The sequence below is a fragment of the Nymphalis io genome, chromosome 15, assembly GCF_905147045.1.
Source record: "Nymphalis io chromosome 15, ilAglIoxx1.1, whole genome shotgun sequence".
In the NCBI taxonomy this organism is placed as follows: Eukaryota; Metazoa; Arthropoda; class Insecta; order Lepidoptera; family Nymphalidae; genus Nymphalis; species Nymphalis io.
In genome coordinates this window covers 12,566,182-12,573,358 of record NC_065902.1, presented here as the reverse complement: position 1 = coordinate 12,573,358, position 7,177 = coordinate 12,566,182, and positions in this window count along the sequence as shown.

Genomic DNA, 7,177 nt, shown 5'->3' with positions numbered 1-7,177 from the left:
TCTATAAAATATAATATATCAAGATTAAAATGTTTACTCATTTTAATTAGCCTACACAATAAATTATAGTACCAGAACGATTAAATATATAATTTGATAAAAAATATAAGAGGCATTTGCGAGATATATAATATAGATTTATATACAAAAATGTCCCATTTAATATTGTAAGATATGTATAACTTCTTCCAAGTCGTGCAGATGTGTTCACATTTCTCTTTGCAGTTCAACACGAGATGAATTGCAATCACAGATGTTTGAACAGATTTAAGTCTGCTACTTTTGGGGATATTCATGTAATCTATATATTTTAGACGAATTTCAAATTAAGACGGAAAAAAGCTTAACAACTTTCTATTATTTTATTCCTGTGATAGTTGGTGTGTTTTTTGAGAAAAAGGTGTTTTCACAAAATACCTTCGTCTCTTTATGAGCGATTTATTACCATAAGTTAAATTATTTAATAATAAATGAAAGAGAGAATTGGTCCCATAAAATTATACATACAGTGTTACATATAGATTTTTTTATAGAATATGTAGGCGGACGAGCATTTGGGCCACCTGATGGTAAATGGTCACTAACGCCCATAGATATTATCAATGTAATAAATGTTAACCATCGCTTACATCGCCAATGCGCCACCACCCTTGGGAACTAAGATTATATGTCCCTTGTGCTTGTAATGACACTGGCTCACTCCCCCTTGGAACCGGAACACAATAACGCTAAGAAATGCTGTTTTGCGGTAGAAAACCTAATGAGTGGATGGTACCTACCCAGACGAGTTTTCATGAAGCCCTACTACCAGTAAACTAATTTTCATTTACGATTTCATCTGCGTGTTAGGACAGATATGAAACAGTAGCCTATGGCCTCCCTCGGGGCCAAGTTTGCTTCTTACCAAATTTCATCAAAATTGGTTCAGTAGTTTAGACCTGAAATGTAACAGACCAACAGAGTTATTATCGTATTTATAATATGAGCATACATGGTATATTGGTAACAAATGTAAACTAAATCTAAATAAATAATAATTCACTATCCCTGTCTTCAACAGGACCTATTAAAATACATTGAATAATGCAGACTTTTCTTAAATATAATACAATAAATTTATGTTTGGATTAAATTAAGCAACTAGAAATGTGTCCAAGGGTTTAAGGCTGTTTCAGTAATTTGACGACAAACCCACTCGGCTGGCGTTTGATTAGAATTTTATGAGAGTTCGCTGCGATCATTGATATCCTAATCGACCGTGCTGCTTGTATAATATTGGCTAGGCTATTAATAAAATATTATTAATGGATTATTTACCAAAGAATAATATATCTGATATATTTATTGGTAATATTTTAGTTTTAATAAAATCAAATACAAGACCAACAAAGTTGAGTATTACTAAAAACGACATATTCGTTTAACTTAAAAATAAAAAATTACTGATTTATAAATTTGTAAAGGACTAACATTGTTAGATCACTTTTATGCTATCGTGTTTTTTTATATATTTTGTCTTTTATGTAATACTTAATATTTATAATTGAATAATTTATAAATTATTAATTATTTTAATCTAATTACTATAAACTATTTGTAAGCTAAAACTTTAATTATATATAATGTTATAATGGTAAAGCAGATGAGCAAATGTGCCACCTGAAATTAAGTGGTAACTTTCACTTATAGAAACTGCAAGAAGACTAAATCATTCCATCCACTGACAATGCACTACCGATCACGAGATGTTATATATTTGTGCTTATAACATTAACCTACATTTTGTTGCATTTGGTATGAAAGGCAAGTGGACTTTCATACAAAATGCAGCAAAATAAAGTGATGTTTGGAGAATTAATAAAACTGGTGAGCAACCAGTAACCAGTGGGTAAAGGAAAATGAAATAATTTCCTGACTAAATTAATGACTAGGATTAAACGTACTATATTTAATAATTGTATAATAAAATTTTAATATATATTATAAATATATAAGTGGAAGAATCAAGATACAATATCCTCAATAACCTGAAAGCATTAACGAATTTTACCTTTTCTTATATAGGTAATATTGGACGGATTGGTGGACGGGTAGATTTTTTTTAAAAAAAAAACAAAATAATCGTAAAATGGACATGAAAATGGAACAAACAAAGAACGACTCGTCAATATGAGTCCGCGCAAAATTGATGAAGAGCGTCGATTGATGACGTCATGGGAATAACTGGCAGCTACCAAATATTGTGCCATCACTCATTACAGGTTTTGTTTTGTATTTTTTTGAGGAAATTGTTGAACAGTGGAGTTATGGAAAACTGGATAATGGATGAACTTGTAGAGTTCATGTTCAAACTGTGATAGAGTTTAAAAAAGGCAAGATAAAGCAACAAAGACTGTTGACTGTTTCACTGTTGGACAGAGGCGTTTCCTTAAAAGCATTTTGGGTTCGACCACGCCAGTCTAATGCAGATTAATTCAGTGTGTGGGGATGGGATCTATGACAGAAATCGGAGCGGAGCGCTGTAGATGATGACCGCCGATGAAAATAAAAAAACACCAACCATTCATTTTCTCAATTCAATTTATTTCATTATTGTAAAGGACAAATTCATTGTTTGATTAAAATATAAATGTAAAATGAAAAAAAAATAATTTTTTTATCCTAAAGCAGTTAATTAATTTCTAAGAGCAATTGAGTGTTCGATTTTTTTGTTGGTCCGTCTTTAGCCAACACAAATTAGCTCGATGGTTTGCCCACCCGAGAACATGCCACGTATACTTGACCGTGTGATAAACGTGGTGTGCCCAACCTAAGCCACAAACGGACATCGTTTGGCCTTGCGACTTATTGATTGTTATTATACATATATGCATAAAGCACTACCCTGCGAATTTTTTCATGCGTTTATTTATTATTGTTTTCTTAGGTTATGTCTACGGATTTTGTGTGTGAGTGGTCGCTCATCATACATTCATCCCACATTATTAGACAGAACTTTTGAAAAAGGTGGGCCGTTATTGTTTTATTTATAATATTGGTAAATGGTCACCCCCACCCATATACATTGGCATTATAATAATATTAACCATACATCGCGAATGCGCCACCAACCTTGGCAACTAAAGTGTCCCTTGTGCCTATAGTTACACTGGATCTATCGCCCTTTAAGCCGGAACACAACAATACTAAATATTTCTATTTGGAGATAGAATATGGGATAAAAATAGTATAAGGCCCTTACATATGAAATTGGCATTTTGTACGGGAGGAATATAAAGACAATTATTTTTTTATAAAATATATTTAATTAATCAAAGTATGCACCATTGTTATCTATGCACTTTTGCCATCTCATAGGTAGTTCATTGATCCCTTTACTAAAAAAACCATGGGGGCGAGAATCAATAAACTCTTAGACGGCGGTTTGGACTGCCTCATCGGAGTTGAATTTTTTCCTTGTAAGAAGTTGTCCAAATTCAGGAAAAATGGTAATCTGTTGGAGCAAGGCCCGGGGAGTACGTTGAATGTCGCAGACATTCCAATTGTAACTTATCTAACTTAGTGGTTTTTTTGTTGTGCAGTGTGTGCAGCAGTGGCCTAGAGCCCAATCTCGGTTGTTTAGCAGCTATTTCTTCCTTCACTAGCGCTAGTCCACCAATTACTCACAAGTAATTTTTTCTGAGTCAATTTTCATTTAGGGCAGGATTTGGCTGGGTCTCCAAGGTTCAGCCATTGCGACGAGCGCTTCCAAATATCGTACAGTATCTACTTTTCATCACAAGTAATGATTCGATTTAAAATCCCTTCATTATTGTCGTCTGAGCAAAGTAACACAGCAGTCGACGCATGTTTGATAGTTCGACTCAGTCAATTCATGAGGTATCGTTCAAGTTTATTTACTTTCCCGATTTGCTTCAAGTGAATTAATACAGTTTTATCACTTACCCCGAAGCCTGCAGCTATCTCTGAAGTTTTGGATCCGCTTCCACAATAGCCTTTAATTCTTCATTTTCTACTTTGGTCTCCGGCCGTCCACGGGATTGGTTCTAAAGGTTGAAATTTTAATTTTATTAATTAATTTCGCCGTACACATCATTAATCCTTCGAGCTGTTTCTGCAGCATTGGTGCCACGGTAGAATTCGTACTCGTAAGTATACCGATATTTCATGTTTCCCATTGTGCGGTAATAAGCGACGCCAAAGAAAAAATAATGAGGAAAAACAAATGAATGATTGTTTTCAAAATTCAAATGTACCAGCTAAATGAATTTATAAATTTGAATTTGGAACTCTTAACCAAAGAGATAGAAGATATTTCAGATCAAAGTGGTCAGTACGACAAAATGCTAATTTCATATGAAAGGACCTAATACATACGAATGGAACATAATCTTTGCACTGGTTATTTTGCTGCCGCGTCGTTGGCCATCACCGTAATTTTTCTTCTTGCGAATTTTAATGTTGCCGTGACTCCTAAGATATTCATTTAAACTAATACTTTTATAATTCCAGTGAGGCAACTGCGTCTTTTTATTACCTTTCAATCGATTCAATTATTAGCAACTAAAAGTTTCTATTAAAACAGACAAATTAAATTTTTGCTATTTTTTTAAATATAGTTTATTATTTTACACAACTCGAGATGATTTATTTCACACAAACTATATAAACAAACATAGTCTGTTCAAAGGTAGCGTTGCTAACAGAGTTCATATGGAATTAAGTTTTCCTTATTGCATTAAATAATTAAATTTGATTCAGAATAATGATAGTATTTCTAAAGTATTTTATTTTGAATGTTGTCAAAGTAATTTAAACCCATTTACAATAAATAAAACATCAAAAATGTCTTTAAAAGATTCAAACAATCAAAACAGAGTCTACTATAAATTAAATACTGTTATAATAGCTTGATAAATAATGGTAATTGATTTTGTTGTTTTTTTTTACTTCGATAGTTTTTTTGACGCTGAGCATATGATTATACAATAATTTCTCTGATTATACTGTCAATAGTAAGCACTCAAATCATGTGTATATTGAATGTATGTAATGTATGTATACTTGAATTAATTTACATGTTATATTAACTTATTTTTCAAGATTGCATTATTTACACGTGCTACAATTTCGGTTTCTTGACTTTCCGCCATAAAATTGCGATGAAGACACGATATAAGTCCCGTGTAAATTAAAACGATAAAAAAAACAATCTACGGTTGGGGAAGAAGAGACCCAGGGAGGAACGAAGTCATTTGCGATATTTTTTCGTGTGCGAATGGACTTCAGGAACAGCCTTGCTACTGGAAACGTGCCGATGAGCAAACCGTTTAATGGTGACATGCTCACACGCACATTTTCGTTATTTTGATGGATTTGTTCGTCTGTTATTTCTATTCTATTATTACGCATGCTTGATGCTTTATTAGTTCAACGGCCCAAATGGGCTCCCTTGCGTCTTGCTGGCATCTTTCACTGTAACACACACACACACAAATAGACCAAATTGTTGTATTTACTGATAAAATGGTATACCGATAATGTATTTGATCTTTTAGTATTTTACCTACCTTGTATTATTGTGTATGTATTCATATGATTGCATAACTGCAATAATAATAATTGCTTTTGAAATTGAAAACGGAAATATTTGGTTTAGATCGAAGTGTTCCATACATGAACCTCGAGTTATAACGTTATGTATAAATGACGAGAATCTCTCAAAATACGCTATTTCAACGTACATAATGCGTATTTGAATTATACATATAAAATATTCCAATTATTAGGTAAAGGCGGTACTCTAAATTGATTGTATTTGTTTTAGTAACTCGTAAATAGCGGTAATAATTTATAACGTTATGATTAAATCACAGACAGATACTTCAATTGTATTTATTTATGTGTATAATTTATTTATCAAATTGATGAACGTGTCTATATCGTTCAAGTGTTTTTGGTAATCATCATGGTAGTGTTATCAGGTAAGTGTTTAATTTTAAAAAATAATTAAAAACGGTGAAAGTGAGTTTGTTTCTTTGTTTGTTTGTTACGCTTAAAAGTTTTAACTGTTCAACCAATTATCATGAAATTGTACATACACGTTGTAAGAAGTATTGTAAAGTACATATTATGGTTTCTAACGCTGACGCCCCCCACACTTGCAAAGTTTCGGATAGAAAATAGTTTAAATAAAGATCAGTGATTCAAGGTAGGGTTGGTTCCGGAAGAGATACTTTTCAGCTAAATGATTGTATAAAGAAAATGTGATTGTTGACCCACACGCATGCAAATGTGAAATATTGAAATTGATGTTTAATATAGGATATATTTGAACCCAAAAAATAAATATGGAGTAAAATAAAAAATAAACATAGTTTCTTTAATAAAATAAACATTGTCATCTTATTTTTACAATAATTATATAGCATCAGTATATATTATAAGTGCCCCAAACACAAGTAGGTCGTTTGCCGTAATGGTATACAAGGCTGTCTTAGCCCTTTTTTTACTCTTTAATAGGCCAGCATTTGACTTGTTACCTTGCCTGATGTTAAGCATTGACACGTCTAGGGTGTAGCACGCTTGCCTAGAAGAAACTTGCTTACTCTGGATTTAAGGACACCAACGTTATACCCATTAGGAAAAACAGCCCTAAAGCCTGACAATAGGTGATTCGCTTATTTTGTTAACCAATATAGTTGCATTCTCTAACTCCAATAACTAAGAATAAAAGTAATTTAAAACATCCCCTTCGGATTGTCTATAGGTAAATTACATACGGTCTCGCTTAAAAACATTGTTTGGTTAAATAATGGTTTCTCTCAATGGTCATCATTGATTTGACATTCGACAGAAGAGGATAAAGCATTGTGAAACTAATTATCTAATCAATAGTTATAGATTAAACCGATATCACTTAAAATGTTGTACCAAAACTCACTATTTACCTTATACATACAGAGCAAGACTATTTGACTTTATTTTTGAGTAGAAACCTTATTTACTTAAGATAAGTAGTTATTAGAACGTTGGTTACTGAAATGTATCAAAAAAAATATTTATTTATTTTAATTTTACTAATTTTGGCGAAACGTGCATATTTTATAGACGAAACATTAAAATACACAAGTGCCTTCGACCAAGATCTCTACGAACGTGTTTTAAATCCAATGAA